This window comes from Microtus ochrogaster, chromosome 6, assembly GCF_000317375.1.
Source record: "Microtus ochrogaster isolate Prairie Vole_2 chromosome 6, MicOch1.0, whole genome shotgun sequence".
NCBI classification, from domain to species: domain Eukaryota; kingdom Metazoa; phylum Chordata; class Mammalia; order Rodentia; family Cricetidae; genus Microtus; species Microtus ochrogaster.
The window spans coordinates 86840510-86857720 of NC_022013.1; the positions used below are offsets into that span (position 1 = coordinate 86840510).

At 44.2% G+C, this 17211-nt stretch overlaps 1 long non-coding RNA gene across 2 annotated transcripts in view; it reads right to left on the bottom strand.

Moving 5' to 3' along the window:
* Positions 1–3553: 3553 nt before the first annotated feature.
* LOC113456204 overlaps positions 3554–17211 on the bottom strand; it is a 79389-nt gene continuing 65731 nt past the window's right edge. The window contains exons 3-6 of one of the 2 annotated variants that reach the window (XR_003377062.1): positions 8278–8327; positions 7744–7824; positions 5540–5708; positions 3554–3766 (exon numbers count right to left, since the gene is read on the bottom strand). This is a non-coding gene — a long non-coding RNA (uncharacterized LOC113456204). Of the gene's footprint in view, positions 3767–5539; positions 6106–7743; positions 7825–8277; positions 8328–17211 lie in introns of both variants that reach the window. The other variant, XR_003377061.1, reaches the window with a different exon arrangement.

Consider the following 17211-nt stretch of genomic DNA (forward strand, 5'->3'; position numbering starts at 1 on the left):
TCTCTCTCTCTCTCTCTCTCTCTCTCTCTCTCTCTCTCTCACTGGTCCCTGAGAATCCAGAGGGATTAGGTCCCCCTGGAGCTAGAGTTGCAGGTGGTTAAGTTACTTGATTAAGGGTGCTGAGAACTAAACTTGGCTCCTCTGCAAGAGCAGCTGTCAATCTTGACCACCGAGCCCTCTCTTCAGCCTAATCTCTTTTAGTACATACATAGAGAGCGATACCCTTGCCGTGTCCATCTTTTCTGCACCAAGCACTGTTAACCATCTGTACCCACCTTGATTCTGATGGGCTAAACCCAACATTTAACCTTCATTATTTGGGGCCCTACCCTGCTTACCGTCATCAGGGAGTGGGATTCTATATCATCATGTTCACCATCAGTAAGTACTGCAGAGGACAACCAATCCCAGGTTACTCAACATTGAGGCTCTTCCATCAATGTTTTCCATGCTGCACTGGGGGCAATGTCTTCACACGGCTGGAATACTGAATTCCTCTTTATCAAGTGATGTGGGTCTAGATGGTTATGGGATTTCTTTTTCACCTTCTGGCTCACCTTCCTAAGGCTTCCCATGTCAGTGGGTGGATTTTCTGAGGTAGCTAATCACACCCATGCACTCATCGGAGCCTTTTGGGCTCTTGCTCCACCAGTTCACACAACAATCATTTAGTGGTTCTGATAATATATCCCCAGGGCACAGTCTCCCAGGGTCCTGGCAGGGTAGGCAGTTCTGTATCAAAGGAGAAGGGAACCATATTGACAAGCTTTCCTTTCGGACTTCCTCACTCTGTTTTCCCCTTAACCAAGTACTCTCGAGGTCCTACTCTACACACACTCCTTCAGCTTCTGGGTGCATGTTAGCTAGTTCCACAGCTTTGTTGGCATGTAGCCCCCTTCCTCACTTGCCAAGGCAGATACATCTTTAACCACATCACGTTCTGACCTGACTCTGGTCATTTATATGATAAGAATTGGACCTGGGATAGGTTCTGAGGTGGGAAAGGGCCATCTGCCACTTTGAAGGCAGAACTCTGTTCATCATTGCCATAGATGTAGTGGCAGTTTTGAATGCCTCAGGAATCCAAGGGACTTTAGATGCTCGGGGTTCTGGAGTGCCTAACCCAGGTGTTCTCACCCCAGGTCTGAGGTTTTCTGCACTGTACTTCAGTTTCTCAGCCTCTTCAAAGGGGACAGGAGAGCCCAGTTGGTTCAGAGGCCACCGTATGAGACTTAGGGAAACCCTGGTTTTTAGAGGCTCTTGAGATGATCCTGTCTGCAATAAACTCCAGATATGTAGGTCACACGTTCTGGCCTGTGCTCTCCAGGCCTGGCCTGAGGGTTCCTGGAGTCTTAGCTACAGTCCTCCAGTAGGGAAATGTCTTGTCTTCATAGGTCACACAAACTGTGGCCATCTGCTCCAAAGTGAGACACCAACAGACTAGGGGGAGCCCACATTGGGAATCTGAGTCACTGTTATTGCTGATCTTTCAAAACAGCTGGCTCCTGTCCATCTGCTCTCTCTTTTGAGGAGGTGATAGCCTTTTTAAAAGCACCTTCTTTCCACACTTCCCAGATCAAAGAGACTATGAAATCTCTAAGTCTTTCCTTACTCTTTCCTGTGCATCTTCTCTATCTGTATTTATGGCTTCTCTATGGCTAATTTTGGTCAGCTAGTCACTGGCACCACCCCCTTCAAGGTTAACTTTTATTATTAACACAGTCTTGGGGTGTCATAGTTCAATTAAACATACCACAAAAATCAATTGGCTCTGTGATTTTTGGGACCCATCACAAGTTAGCATACAATTGTCAAAAAATAAAAAGAGCAAGAAGACTACAGAGTCCCACATTAACCTTTGCAAAAATGATCCCAATACCCTAAAGCCCTCTGGCTGAGCTTTACCACTTCCCAGTAGTTCCTTGCTGGGCACCAAGCTTCTAACACATGAGCAGTTAAGGGACACACAAGAATCACACCTTAACAGGTTCACACTTACAAGGTGATTTATCACTGTTGGTATTTGCTTTGACCTCCAGAGTACAGCCCTGTCTATCATGGTTTTCACTGTGAATTTACTATCTATCTGTCTGTCTGTCTGTCTATCTGTCTGTCTGTCTGTCTGTCTGTCTATACACTGCCCTTGTGAAATGGTAGTTACTATGCTCAACCCACACTTGAAGAATGCTGAGTTAGGATTTCACCTCCTTGAAGGTTGACTATTGACATAAAGTGTTTGGAATTCTTCTGCCAAGGAGAATTATCTTTTCTCTCTCATTCATTTACTCAATCATCTATTTGTATCATCATGAATTCATGAATATTTGTTTTGTGCTGTAGATGGATTTTTTTTGGACCACCAGTTCCTAAAAAATAGCATGGAGACTTCTTATTAATTATGAAAGTTTGGCCTTAGCTTAGGCTTGTTCCCAACTATCTCTTAAAATTTATTAACCAGTTTATACTAATCTACATTCTGCCACATGACTTGTTATCTCTGCTTCATACTGTATGTCCAACTTCCTCCATATCTTGCTGGCAAAATCTCTGCTCCTCAGATTCTTCTTCTGAGTTCTTCTGTCTTCCTGAAGGTTCTGCCTATCCTCTCCTGCCTAGTTATTGGTCATTCTGTTCTTCATTAAATCAATCAGAAGGAGCCTTGGCAGAGACACATCTCCACAGTGTACAAAAAGATTATCCCACAACATCATGTTTTGTATTATCTCCCACCCTGTGTTATTTTGCTTTTAAAATTATTTCAACTTTGGCCACTGGGAGAGGTAATACATTTTAAAGAGCTGTATTCACTTTGGTGGATTTTCTGTTTCCTGAACTAGTGACGGAGCGCTAAGAATACCTCACAAACGTTCGCAGCTACCCTTCTCTGTGTATGACTAAGCCCCATTAAACAGGAAAGAAAATCATTCTACACCAGAAAAGAATTCTAGTCTGTGGTCTACTATCTGAGAACTATCATAAATACAGCAGTCAGCTGAATGACAACCAGCAAATCACACTGTAAACTTCAACCACCTGTGCACATGTCAGGAGCCGTGAATCACTTTGTTAAAAAGAGGAAGAAGTCACAGGGAAAGAGTGAAAGTGTGTGTCAGCCAGTATCACAGTTTAATACTTGACAGGAGAGTTTCCTTGGAGATTTTCTTGTATCTAACCGCCAGCATCATCAGAAGAGTCTCCAAGTCTTCCTGACGTGAGAGCTTTTGTCTACTCAAAGGAAGCTCGGGGGCTGAAGATCCGACTTGGAGCTCGGTGGCATCTGCTGTTCTTTTAGTATACCCAAGTCCAGGTCTCAGCTTGCAACCTCCGATGACTTCAGCTCCAGGGGATCCTATGCTCTCTTTGGGTTTCCACCAGTACCACCCATGGTATTACACACACACACACACACACACACACACACACACACACACACACACACACACACACACACACACACATCATCATCATCATCATCATCATCATCACAAAGAGTAAATGAATTTGAGAAAAACTCAGAGAAATCTGATTACCAGGTCTATTTAATAGTCACACATGTCTTATTCATATTAATATTCATGAATGTTCGGCAAATTACGTAAAGCAAATATATTGGGAGGGCAAAGACCAGCTAGGATGACACCACTGTGTAGCTTTTCTTGGAAACTTGACCCCACATTGAAAGAGGGGGGCTGGGGAGTTGGATCCATGAGGGTCCCAGTTCTTCCCCTTCCTTCTTTCCCAGATTGCTGAGGCTGTGACATATTGTCTGTAAAATATTCACGGTTACCATGTTATACGTTGCCTGGGGAACTGTGAGAGCCTGTTTTTGCTGTTTATCATATACGCTTTGCTGTACAAGGTTGACTCATTCTGACTACCTGAAATTTAGAAATGTTTAACCCGGAAAGCATATTAGAAACCACACAATGAACTTTACAAACAAACATGAGACAAGGAGCAAATGCGGCCCCAAATGCCAGCTCTTCGTGATGAATAGGTGAGTTCAGCATTAACCTAATAAAAACATGGCTAACTTGGGAAAGGGGGTGGGAGGGGAGCTGACGTTTTACCGGTGGAGCCACAGGGTTTGTTTGTTAAAGTGGAAGTGAGATCAGAACTACAAAAATGCTGTACAGTGCTTAAGTTCATGCGCAGATCGCCGCGCAGTAAAACCACTGCAAGGAAAACAACCACGTAAATGCTATCAAAGGCCTAGAATTACTGCAGTAAAGAACTGGGTCTGCGAACTAATTGGAGCATCATGACAAGATCTAGTTTGGTTGCTAGAAGCACCCCCACACCCCAGAACTTTTAGGTCTCAGGCTGCCCAAGTATCCAGAAACGAACTCAAGCTAGACTATAGGATTTCTGGCAACAACATAAAAGCCAGAATTCCTCAGGAACTTGTGAAACTGGTTCCCATCTGCCAAAAGGAGTCATTTTCCTTACCTCTGGCAGAAGGGACATATGGCTCCATTGACCTGTTCCTGTGGCTGCATATCAAAGCCCATGCGGGCCTCCAGGCTCCCCATGCCGTCTCCTGGCTCTTCTCTCTTCCCAGCTACTCACTCTCCTTACAACCTGCTAGTCTCCATTATCCCTGCGTCTCTCTCTCTCTCTCTCTCTCTCTCTCTCTCTCTCTCTCTCTCTCCCTCCTTCTCTCCCTCCCTCCCTCCTTTATTCTCTATCTCTTACCATATCACTATCTGCACTCTTGGTGCAAATTTTCTCCCACCTCCCTAGCCCCCCGCCCCTCTCTGTCTATTTCATATCTACAGTAATGGGGCAGTCGTGCCGGGAGTTTCTTTACGGTGCCCCCTCACATACAAGAACACAGTTCTAAGACCTTTTTTTGCCTATATGTTAAAAAGATTGACTGATCTGTAGGGGTTTCCCATGCCTGATTGCAGGGCACTTTGTGTAGAGCTCCTCCAGACTTTTGGAAACTAGGACGGTACAGCAGGAGAAGGGCTTGGGTGAGTGAGAAGTCGGCTCCTTCTGGGAGCCCTAGGGATGATAGCTGGCATTAGGAGGGTACTCAGGGTAAACAGGACAAGGGCATCAGCCTGATCCAAGGCCCCCAGGGAAAACATTACCTGGGATGAGCCAATCCTGCCCTCTCTGGAGCTTCCAGGGGCTGTCTAGAGTAGCTGCCCTGGGGAAGGGCTTGTCTCCATGCCCTGCTGGAGTGGCCAGCTGACGTTGGTGCGGGGAGGGCAGAACTGAGAATACCCTTTCTTTACCCCTGTTCACAGCACTGGAAACCCTAGTCAGAGGGTATGTTTTGTACAGGTGAAAATGAGCATCAAGAGTAGGTGAGGAGAAGAAAATGAGCCAGGAAATAGTGTGTGCATGCATATGTGCATGCGCCCCTTCGTGTGTGTGTGTGTGGTTGAATGTGAATGTGCATGGGTGTATGGGGGTCTCTCTCTCTCTCTCTCTCTCTCTCTCTCTCTCTCTCTCTCTCTCTCTCTGTCCCTGCATGTGAATGTTCATTGTTCATGGATGTGCGGGTTTTTGTTTTTGTTTTTTTACTTACCTTTCCTTGACCTCCTGACCCTGACATGAGGTCAAAGAAAACCATCACACCCAGAGAAACTTGCAGCCATTTACTCTGCTTGCTTCCCCAGGAGCTCTGGTTCTGTGCCTGGAGAGGCCATTTGAAGAGCAGCAGGCTTCCCAACATGAGGAGTTAACTTGCAAGACCCCTGGACAAGCGCACGGAGGGATGGAAATCAGTATCTCAACAATTAGTAAATGTTAACACCCAAGTAAAGAATTCCCTAGCGCGATGGGATAGTTGTCAGCTTGGAGGATGCTCATCTTCAAGGTTTTGAAGAACTGCAGTTTCTAAAACGGAGAGATTTTATACTAAAGTCTAAAGCGCTGGCTTCTCTTGGAAGTGAGGTCTGGTGACTCCAGTTTGGAAATCTTTCCTGGAGCCCAGGGTGGAGGTGAGCAGAGGTTGCCTTCTTCCTCACGACACTCCTGTTCCAGTTTCCCATGGCTCTGGTGCAAGCCTTTGCTTGTTTCTCATTGTTCCTGGTTTGCTGGCACACTGAAACGCTCACCTGACCTCAGCCAGGGTTTTGAGCTCTCCCTGATCTACCCAGGGAGAAAGGAAAATAACAGTGACAGGTGAGAGCCGGCACTGAGGGGGTTGAAAGGTAACTGGGCTTGCAGGAGTGAGGCTGCAGGGGACGGAAGGAGAATGGGGACTTCCTGAAGATTAAACCTGGGAGATGAGAAATATAAGGCCAGTCGTTGGGAAATAACCCTGACCAAAGACTCTTGAGGGAAAACCTGTTAAGGGGGAGGTGTAGAGTTGGGTTTCTGTGGTACTTGACCAAACACAGCTACAAACACCAACTACATGTGCTTTCTAGTGACAGATTTTAAACTTTACAACTGAACATTTATAAAATTTAATTAGGGCTCAGGATTCTAAGAAACTCTGAACAATTCCTCCCATTAGGAAAGCATTTTAAAGCCACCCGGAAACCATTTTCCTATGCACAGTACAGTGACGGATTCAAATTCTTTGGTATATTTCAATTTCTGGAAGAAAAAAAAAAAGAACCCACTTGGTGTGTATCTTCCCATCTTTTAATGATTAAATGCCAGTCTCGGTGATTAGAATTGTAAAGGAAAAAATATAGAGGAAAATGAGCTCCTATGGACTTATCTGAGTAAAACAGTTGAATTTGACTTAAAATATTCCAAACAGGCCCTCAAAGCTCTTAGAATTTGAGAATAGAAATTACTGCAAATAAACCAGAGCCACGTGTGGCCAGAGAGGCTGACATTGAAGCCAGCAAGAAACGGCTTATTTTGCCTCTTCAAACAAAAATGAATTGTTTTGATGAATGGGAATTCCTTAATGAGTTACCATCTGACATGCCAGCCATTTTTTCAATGTCAACCACAGAAAGTTTTCATTTGTCTTTTGTTCAGCTAACAGCTGCTTAAAAACAATAGAAGGTCAAGGCCACCAACACAACCCTTCCTGTGGAGGCCGTGGAGAGGCCAGACGTGCCCACACTTCACCTACAGAGAGAGAGGACCAGGCCTCCTCCACCTGCCAGTCTTCCTCTAGCCCGCCCTTCCTTTCCCTACACAGAGACTCCAAACAGCTGTTAGCAGAATCACACCTCCTGTAAGCATGGGGGTTGGGTGCTACATTAGACTCTAGGCTCAGAGGTCAAGGATAGTGTGGGGAAAGCCTTAGCAGGAGGCATGGTACCAGTGAAGGAGACTGAATTAGAAAGAACAGAAGGGTGTTTGGGGGCCATAGTAAAAAAACAAAGAAAGAAAGAAAACAGAGTTGTTACATCTTATTCCAAAGCCCCAAAGATGCCTTTCTCTGTATTCACACACACTTCAGGGTTGATGCCAACTGCGTAGGGAGGAATCCTCTCCCACACCATCCAATTGCATCCTACCGTTTAAGTGATCTTCACACTGGCTTCCTAGAGGTAGCACGCGCCCCCAGGCCTCACAGGACTGTCATCATCACAGGTTGCAGGTTTCATACTGGCCTACCAAACTTGAGATCGACTGGCTATAAATCAAAAGCTCCCTGCATCCTCCTTGGGGTAGAAAGCTTGGTCATGGTTACTGATTCACTATAAAGGGAACAACTAGGAACAGCCAGAAGGACGAGGTACACAGAGTCAGGTACACAGGAAGGGCGGTGAGTTTCCTTGGGGTCTTTACCCTCCCAGTCCCTCTGTGTTCACCAACCTGGAAGCTCTCCAAAGCCTGCGGTCTAAGGGTCTTTATGACGAATATTAGCTAGCTTCCGCATCCCTTTGCTCACAATACCTGGAAAACAAACAAACAAATAACAGGAAAGTTTTATTTTGACCCATGGTTTTGGAGGGATTCAGCTCACTAGGGTAGGGAGGGGACCATGGAGCAGAGCAGCTCATGTTACAGTGGGCTGGAAAATAGCAAGTGACTGGAAATATCCAGGGATAAAAACACCTGAAGGTCTGGCCCCAGTGACCTGCGGCCTTCAGCCAGGCACCACCTCCCAGAGTTGCATCAGGGAGCTAAAGTTTCCATCTGGGACATAGTATCCAACATGAGTACATGGGGGCATTTCAGATTCAAACTGGAACGAGATTGCATCTCGAACATTCTATAGATCTGACTCATGAAATCATTGACCAAGAAGTAGAGCGCTGAAGGTGCTAAGCCTCATTTGTTGGTTCCCTTAGCAACCAGCTCCTATCCTTAAAGACTGTCACTGGGGCATGGTTGAAAGAGACTTACCTCCTCCACTCAGGAAATTCCAAGGGGTTTTAGGAGCTCAGTACCAGGACCTGGGAATGAAGACCAAATTGACTTTTCTTGGTGCGTCATAGTATCACACAGGGTGAGGGCATAAATGGAAGCGTGCCATAAAATCGTAAAATCAAAAGCATTAGACTTGTTGGAGGGACCTGCTTGTTGGTTTCTGGCTGCTTAGCCCCGAAATAATCACACAGAAACTATATTATTTAAATCACCGCTTGGCCATTAGCTCTAGCTTCTTATTGGCTAACTCTTACATATTAATTTAACCCATCTCTATTAATCTGTGCATCCCTTCGAGGTCGTGACCTACTAGCAAAGTTTCAGCACGTCTGTCTCCGATGGTGGCTCCATGGCTTCTCTCTCTGACTCTGCCTACTTTCTCCCAGCATTCTGTTTAATTTTCTCAACCTAGCTCTGTTCCCTATAGCTCTGATATAGGCCCAAAGCAGTTCCTTTATTAACCAATGATAGTCACAGCATACAGAGGGGAATCCCACATTATAGACTAGAGGCAACATAGGGCTGAGATGTGCCAAACTTAGGGTTTGAGCATAACAACTAACTTAATATGTAAGAGTTAGCCAATAAGAAGCAAGAGCTAATGGGCCAAGCAGTGATTTAATTAATACCAGTTTCTGTGTGATTATTTTGGGGCTAAGTGGCCAGGAACCAACAAGTGGCCCCTCCTTACAACCCCTCAACAGCTGCAATAGAAGGCCTTGAACTGAGTCCTACTGGCTTCAGCTGGCTTGATCTGGATGATCAGACTTTCCTGGCATCTAGTTCTATGTCTGAGGCAGTTTTGGCCTCATATCACCCTTGCAAGTCAAAGATGGGGTCAACCCTCCAAAACTCAGATGGACCTAGAGTATCAGGAAAAGATCACAAATGTCCCTTGGAACACTAATAAGGGCTGAGCCTGAAGTCTTCCAAAGGCTGCGAATGTACCTAGCCAAACTGCCTGACGCTGTGTGCCCATCCACTGTACTGAGTTCTGCTCGCCCTGGGGAAGTTCTTGTTTGGACACATGGAAATGAAAGGAAAATTATAGTCCAAATGTGGTGATATACATCAGAAATCCCAGTAACTGGGGAGGCTAAGGAGAGAGGATTTCTGGAGCCCAGAAGTTGAGTCCAGCCTAGTAAGCATCTTTAAAACTAAGGTACAAACAAACAAAGCAAGAAGATCTTGAGTTTGAGGCCAGTCTGAGTTGTTGTGAAACCTGTCTAAAGAGAAAAGCGTGGAATAGGAGGGCAAAGCAATAGCCCTCACTGTCAAGTATTAAATACTGGTTTTAGTAAAGCAATACCTACGGTTCTCTCCAAAACCAAACATGCACATCAAATCCAAGGCTCAGCTAGAGCCACATGTTGCCAGTCAGCCTCCTCTGCCATGCCCCCCCCCCACCTTATCTCATCATCACAGAAACAAAAGCAACTAGACCACCAACTATGGGCATTAACCAAACACCCGAGGCAACCTAGACAGAGACAAGGTGGATTTTTGATTCACTAATTCAGAGTCCACGGTTGGTGACTCTGTTGCTCTGGGCCTGTACTAAGATAACTCGTCATGGTGGGAACACCGCAGAGCAAAATGCTCACCTCATGGTCACAAAATGAAAGACAGAGGTGGGAAGGGCCAGGCTTCTGTAATCCCTGGTGATCTAAAGCCTTCCCTTTAGGCTCCGCCTCTTAAAGGTTCTACAACCTCCCAATAGAACTGAGCCGAGAAGCAAGCCTTTAACACTCACTCCTTTGGGGACATTTCAGACCCACCTACACAGCAGAGCTGGGACTGATCTAACATATCATTTATCCAGATAATTATCATGCGAAGCTCTTAGACCACAGCACTCACCTCAGTGGTTCCCCGTGATGTGGGCTGTCATTTAGCACCCATGCTACCTGTCCTCCTAGACTTGAGAGTGGCTGTGAACTCTTCGTAGGCTTGTCACCATTGGCTTACTCCTGCTTCTTGGTGAGTGCACACCCTCCCAAGGGGCAGGCTCACCCAATCCTTCAACCCGAGGCCCTCTTCTCACCACCACCCTTGGCCTGCAGGACCCCTCACCAGAGAAGCTTGCTGTACTCTACCCTGCTCCCTCCCTGCTAGGAAGAGGATTTAGACACAGAGAGGACAGGGATTACCACAGCCCCATCTGGACTGCTTATCAATGCAGGACTGCCTTGCTGCCAGGAGAACCAGCTGACCTATTTTGTAACACCCGAGGTGAGCCCAGGCTAGCCTGCTTGTTCCGACGAACCATTCCAGCAGATGTTCTTCCACTGCCCGGCAAAGATACAGGAATAGCCCAGCACCAGAAGCACAGGCTCCTTTTAGGTTCCCATGGGAACGATTGGCACTGGAGAGCTGTGTTATTCTTTCCATCACTGTGACATGGGAGAAAGGTTTAAGGAGAAAAGATTTATTTTGGCTCACGGTTTCAAAGGTTTCAGCCATCATCAGCTACCTCTATTGTTTCTGGTCTGTCATGAGGTAGACCTATCTTGGTAGTGTGTCGGTTGCAAACTTCATGGAGATCCAGAAGTGGGGAGGAGGAGGTGAGGGGGTGCTGAGGCTAAAACCCATCTCCCCAGTTTCTGCCCATGGGAACCCCTGAAAAGTAACAGTGCTCTCAGTTTCTCCCTAGATGACTATACAATCATGTAGACCGCCAAGAAGTTTTGTTTCTGCATTTTTCCTTGGGAGTAATTTGTTCTTCACTTCTTCAGGACAGCAGAAGAGTGACCAGGCCCTCTTCAGGGTGGCAGGAGAGTCCACATTTACAAGCTCAGTAAGCATCCCTGTCTGACCGAGTGTGGTCTTTTTGTTGGCCTTTTTGGCTTCTGTTCATAAAGTCTAAAGTATTAAAAAATAAAAAAGGCAAAGGGCACTGAAACCAGGCCATCTTCATTAGCCAGTGCTGTGTGCAAGGATGTGTCAGAGGAAACACTAGAAAAAGGTGTCGTAGTTGATGCTTAGGGCTTAGTAACACAGAGACATTTTTCTGAGCCTGAACTATCCAGACTCTTTCTTTTCTGCCGATGACTGGGTCAAGAATTTCACATTGCTCCTGTTATTTCACCTAAGGGTCTTCCCTTACTGGTCACCAATTAGTTTAGAAACTCCCTTCCTCTCTAGAATTGGATTATTAGCAGCAGAAGGCAGATGTCACCAGAGGAAAGGGCTTAGCCGTAATGACAATTCACCACCTGTCATCTTCAGGTTCTGTCTCCTTGCTGAAGCCAGCACTCTAGGGACCATTTCTGATCGTCCCTCTGACTCAAACCTTTCCCTCCCCCATGCCCTGCCCACCATAGCGCCCTCCCCCTCCAGTCTTACTGTGTGTATATCCTTCGCACCAGCCTATTTCCTGCTCTTTCCCTACTGTTCCACTTCAAGCCATGCCCTCTCACCTGCAAGCTGCCCATTCCCCTCCTGCCCGTCCTCCACACTGGACTTTCCATATGTTCTTTTATTTTGAAATCTGGGTCTGGTGGTTCAGCCCTGTTAGTCCAGCTACTCAGTAGGGTAAGGCAGGATGACCACAAATTCAGAGTTTGCCTAGTCGACAGATTGAGTTCAAGGCTGGCCTGGATAAATTAGTAATAACCTGTGTCAAAATCAATCAGTAGGGAGCTGGCAAAATATAAACAGGGTATAGCACCTGCCTAGCATGATTCACCCTGGGGAAAGAGAGGGAAAGCAGGGTCCCATTGTTCCCATTAAGGGCAGGCTTCCAATGACCTAACTTCCTCTCCTAAAGATTAGGTCTCTCTTAAAGATTCTGCCAGCTCCCCAAACCAAGTCTTATGGATATGTGCCTTGGAAGAGTTAATTTAATTAGTTATGACAATTAATTTTAGGGTGATTTTTGCTATGACAAAATACCTGAAGAATGCAACTGAAGTGTTTGTTTCAGCTCATGGTTAGACATGACAGTCGGACCATTGTGGTGGGAAGGCATGGCATCTGTACTGTGAGGTGGTTGGTCATGCAGCATACATGGTCAGGAAACAGAGGGATGAATTCTGGTTCTCAGCTAGCTTCATCTTGTCTCTTTTTATTTTATCTAGAACCCCAACCATTTGATGGTGCCATCTGTATTCAGGATGGATCTTCCCCCTTCCCCTAAACCTCTCTTGAAACAGCCTCACAGAACTATCTAGAAATATGTCACCTGGTGATTCTAGCTTCAGTCAACTTGTCTATAAAGACTGTGTGTTACAGGGGACAGTCCAGGTCCAAGCTATAGAACTCTGGTCTCTGTCTAACTCTCCAGTCTCATCGGTGGCATGGTGCCTCGTACAAAGGCTGTTAGTGTTTGGTGACTAATGAAAATGCCACATATAGTCATTAGTTAGATGTACAAATTTAAGGGATGAATGAGTCTACCTTCAGACTTCCCCACTAGGACTGTGCAATCATCTCCCACACTGTGTCTTCACAGCATGACAACAGACACAAAGTCTACAAAAAGTCAAATGCTACCGTGGGCCAGAGTTGCCATCCCAGGTCACTAAGCACTTTTCACCCACCCTATACCTAGCTCTTGTCTTTCTTCTTACAGTCCATTCTGAAAAGGATCCCATAATCTTGTGCATTTATCTTTTTTTATATACTTCAGCTGAATATGTTTAGTGAGAATTAACTCAGTTTAATTTTTTTGATTAGTTAATTATGGTTCTCTTGATGTAAAATCTAATTTCTCAGGACTTAGAGCCTTGGCTATCTTATGAATATTTTTTCATCTGCAGTGGCGGCTCCTATACCACTCCTCTACTGTGCATCCCTTGGGGCGTTCTTCTCCTTCCTGTATCTGCTGGTCAGAATGCCACCTGTTTCTATACTGTGAGTCTGAGTGAGTTGTCAGTCATCTCTCTAACACAGTACTCTAGAATCATCACGGTAGTATTAAACTATGGTTGCCTTGTTATCGTGGACCAAGTTTTACCACAGACTCGGAATTTTCACAAAACAAAATCACATAAGAAAGAGAATTACAGACCAATCTCACTCATGAACATTGATGCAAAAATACTAAATAAAATACTGGCAAATTGACTCCAAGAACACATCAGAATCATCATCCACCATGATCAAGTCAGCTTCATCGCAGGGATGATTCAACATACAAAAATCTGTCAATGTAACCAAACTGACAAATAAAAACCACACGATCATCTCATTAGATGCTGAAAAAGCTTTCGACAAAATCCAACATCCCTTCATTGTAAAGGTCTTGGAGAGAGCAGGGATACAAGGAACACACCTAAACATAATAAAGACAATATACAGCAAGCCAATAGTAATGTAGGAGGGTCTTCTGTCTATTTGTTACTTTCATTGGTTAATAAAGAAGCTGCCTTGGCTTTTGGATAGGGCAGGATTTAGATAGGTAGAGTAGATTGAGCAGAATGCTGGGAGAAAGAAAGCAGAGTCAGGCAGACTCCCATGATTACCCTTCCTGAAATGGACGCTGGCTAGACTCATGCCAGTGAGCCATGACCTTGTGGTGGCATACAGATTATTATATATGGGTTAGTCAAGATATGAGAGTTAGCCAATATGAGGCTAGATATAATGGGCCAGATAGTGTTTAAATGAATACAATTTGTGTGTTGTTATTTCGGGTGTAAAGCTAGCCATGTGGGAGCTGGGCGGGATGAAAAGCAGGCCTGCTCGCCTCATCACTACATAATAGCCAACATCAAACTAAATGAAGAGAAACTCACAGTGATCCCACTGAAATCAGGAAAAAGACAAGGTTATACATTCTCTCCGTATCTATTCAATATAGTTCTTGAGGTCCTAGCTAGAGCAATAAGACAACAAAAGGAGATCAAGAGGATACAAATCAGAGAAGAAGAAGTCAAACTCTCACTGTTTGCTGATGATATGATAGTTTACATGGCCGATCCCAAAAATTCTATGAAGGAACTTCTACAACTCATAAACACTTTCAGTAATGTAGCAGGATACAAGATTAACTCAAAAAAATCAGTAGCCCTTCTGTACACATATAATAAACGGGCTGAGAAAGAAATCAGAAAAACATTACCTTTCACAATAGCCACAAATAGCATAAAATATCTCAGAGTAACTCTAACCAAACAAGTGGAAGACTTGTATGAAAAGAACTTTAAATCTTTGAAGAAAGAAATTGAAGAAGACACCAGAAAGTGGAAAGATCTCCCATGCTCTTGGGTAGGTAGAATTAACATAGTAAAAATGGCAATCTTATTGAAAGCAATCTATAGATTCAATGCAATGCCTATCAAAATCCTAGAAAAATTCTTCACAGACCTCAAAAGAATAGTACTCAACTTCATATGGAAAAGCAAAAAACCCCCATAGCCAAAACAATCCTGTAAAATAGAAGAATTTCTGGAGGCATCACAATCCCTGAATTCAAACTCTACTACAGAGCTACAGTACTGAAAACAGTCTGGTATTGGCATAAAAACAGATAGGAGGACCAGTGGAACCTAATTGAAGACCCAGATATTAATCCACAGACTTTTGAACACCTGATTTTTGACAAAGAAGCAAAAAAATCAAATGGAAGAAAGAATATTTAACAAATGGTGCTGGCATAACTGGATGTCAACATGTAGAAAAATGAAAATAGAGTCATATCTATTTCCATGCACAAAATTAAAGCCCAAATGGATCAAAGACCGCAACATAAAACCAACCACACTGAACCTCACAGAAGAGAAAGTGGGAAGTACGCTTGAACAAATTGGCACAGGAGACCACTTCCTAAATATAGCCCCAATAGCACAGACATTGAGAGAACCAATTAATAAATGGGACCTCCTGAAAATGAAAAGCTTCTGCAAAGCAAAGGACACAGTCAACAAGACAAAAAGACAGCCTACAGAATGGGAAAAGATCTTCACCAACCTCACATCAGACAAAGGTCTGATCTCCAAAATATATACAAAGAACTTAAGAAATTGATCATCAAACGAACAAATAATCCAATAAAAAAAATGGAGTACAGACCTAAACAGAGAACCCTCAACAGAGAAATCTAAATTGGCTAAAAGACACTTAAGGAAATGCTCAACATCCTTCGTCATCAGAGAAGTGTAAATCAAAACAACTCAGAATCCATCCTATACCTCTAAGAATGGCCAAGATCAAAAAACAAATTATGATGACAATTTATGCTGGAGAGGTTGTGGGGAAAAGTGAACACTCCTCCATTGCTGGTGAGAATGCAAGCTGGTACAGCCCCTTTGGATGTCAGGGTGACGATTACTCAGAAAATTAGGAAACAACCTTCCTCAAGACCCATAATACCACTTTTGGGTATATATCCAAAGGATGCTCAATCGTGCCACAAGGACATGTGTTCAACTACGTTTATAGTAGCATTGTTTGTCATAGCCAAAAAACCTAAATGCCACACCTCCTAATAGTGCCACTCCCTATGGGGGCCATTTTCTTTCAAATCACCATAATGTGTGTCTGTATACATGTGTATGTACGCATGTGTGCATGTGTGTGTTCATATGCATGTGTGTGCACATATGTATTGTGTTCATGTGTGTATATGTTTGTGCATGTATATGTATGTGTGTGTATGTACCATGAGAGTAGAAAGAGAACTATGAAAAGAGAGGAACAGATATTAAAAGAGAGAGAGGAAGGAAGAGGGAGGAAAGGAGCCAGAACACATGACAAGAAAGCCAACTTTGCTGAGGCTCTAAACTGACAGACTCCCCACTACCAAGCTTCACCGACACCCATAGACAACATTTAGGCCATTCTTTCTATGTTTTCATTTCCTTCATCTATTAATAGCATGTACTCACTGTGTAAAATAATGAAAACAGTGTGGCATTCCCATACATGTATGTCATTCTATGTCACCTACCACCCCACCACCTTCTCTTTTAGCTCCTACGGACTCTGCTGCTTTTTTTTCTCGGCATATTTATTTTAAAAAATATATTTTTAGCTGGATGTGGTAGTGCACACTAGTAACTCCAGCACACAAGAGGCTGAGGCAGGAGGATGGCATGCTTGAGATTGGCTTTAGTTACATAATAAAGTCTTGTCTCAAAAAGCCAAAATGATACATGTGATGCTTTCGAAATGTACTTCAGGCCACTTTAGTCTAGCCACAGAGTCATGTGACCCTCCCCACTCTCTAGTTCCAGAACAATTCGTTACCCCATATCCATTAGTGGTCACTGTCCATCTCTACTGCTCTTCCTGCCCCCACGGCCTGGCAGTCATTACTCTGCTTCTCATCACTGTGGATTTTTCTAGATAAATAGGGAATTGCCTATAAATGGAGCCACACAGGTGCAGCTTTGAGGGCTCTCTTTCTTCACCTGGTGTTTTCAAGGCTCACCATGGTGTATTATTTGCCGGTAGTTTTTATGTACTGAAACCTTACTGCTTTGTCCCCCCTCGGTTTATTTCCTTTCTTAAAGAATTCTTTCAAAAATGCATAAAACATCAGCATTAATTTTCCTCAGACTCAGTATGCTTAATCACATCTTCATTCAGAGTCACGTTTAAATGAAATATTGGTTAAATATAAACGCTTAGATTCCAAGTTCCTTATCTTCGTGGTTTTGAAGATCATCTCTCCATGACTATCAATAATCCTGCTATCCATCTGATTCCTGTTCCTGCTAAGGAAAGTCTTTTCAGTACAGACAGTGGAGTCCAGAGCCCTTAGGTGCCAGGTGGTCGCTCCCCCATCTAGCTCCACCCACTACCTCATTCCTGTTTCCACTAAAGTGATTTGCCCTTTCCAGAAACTTGAAGAGTTTTCTCTCTTTGATTTCTTCCATGTGAGTGTAACACATCTCATTGCTTATTCACCACCCCTTGATGGTTTAGCACTGGGTACAACCTTGACTCTGAAGTCTCCTTCTCTCT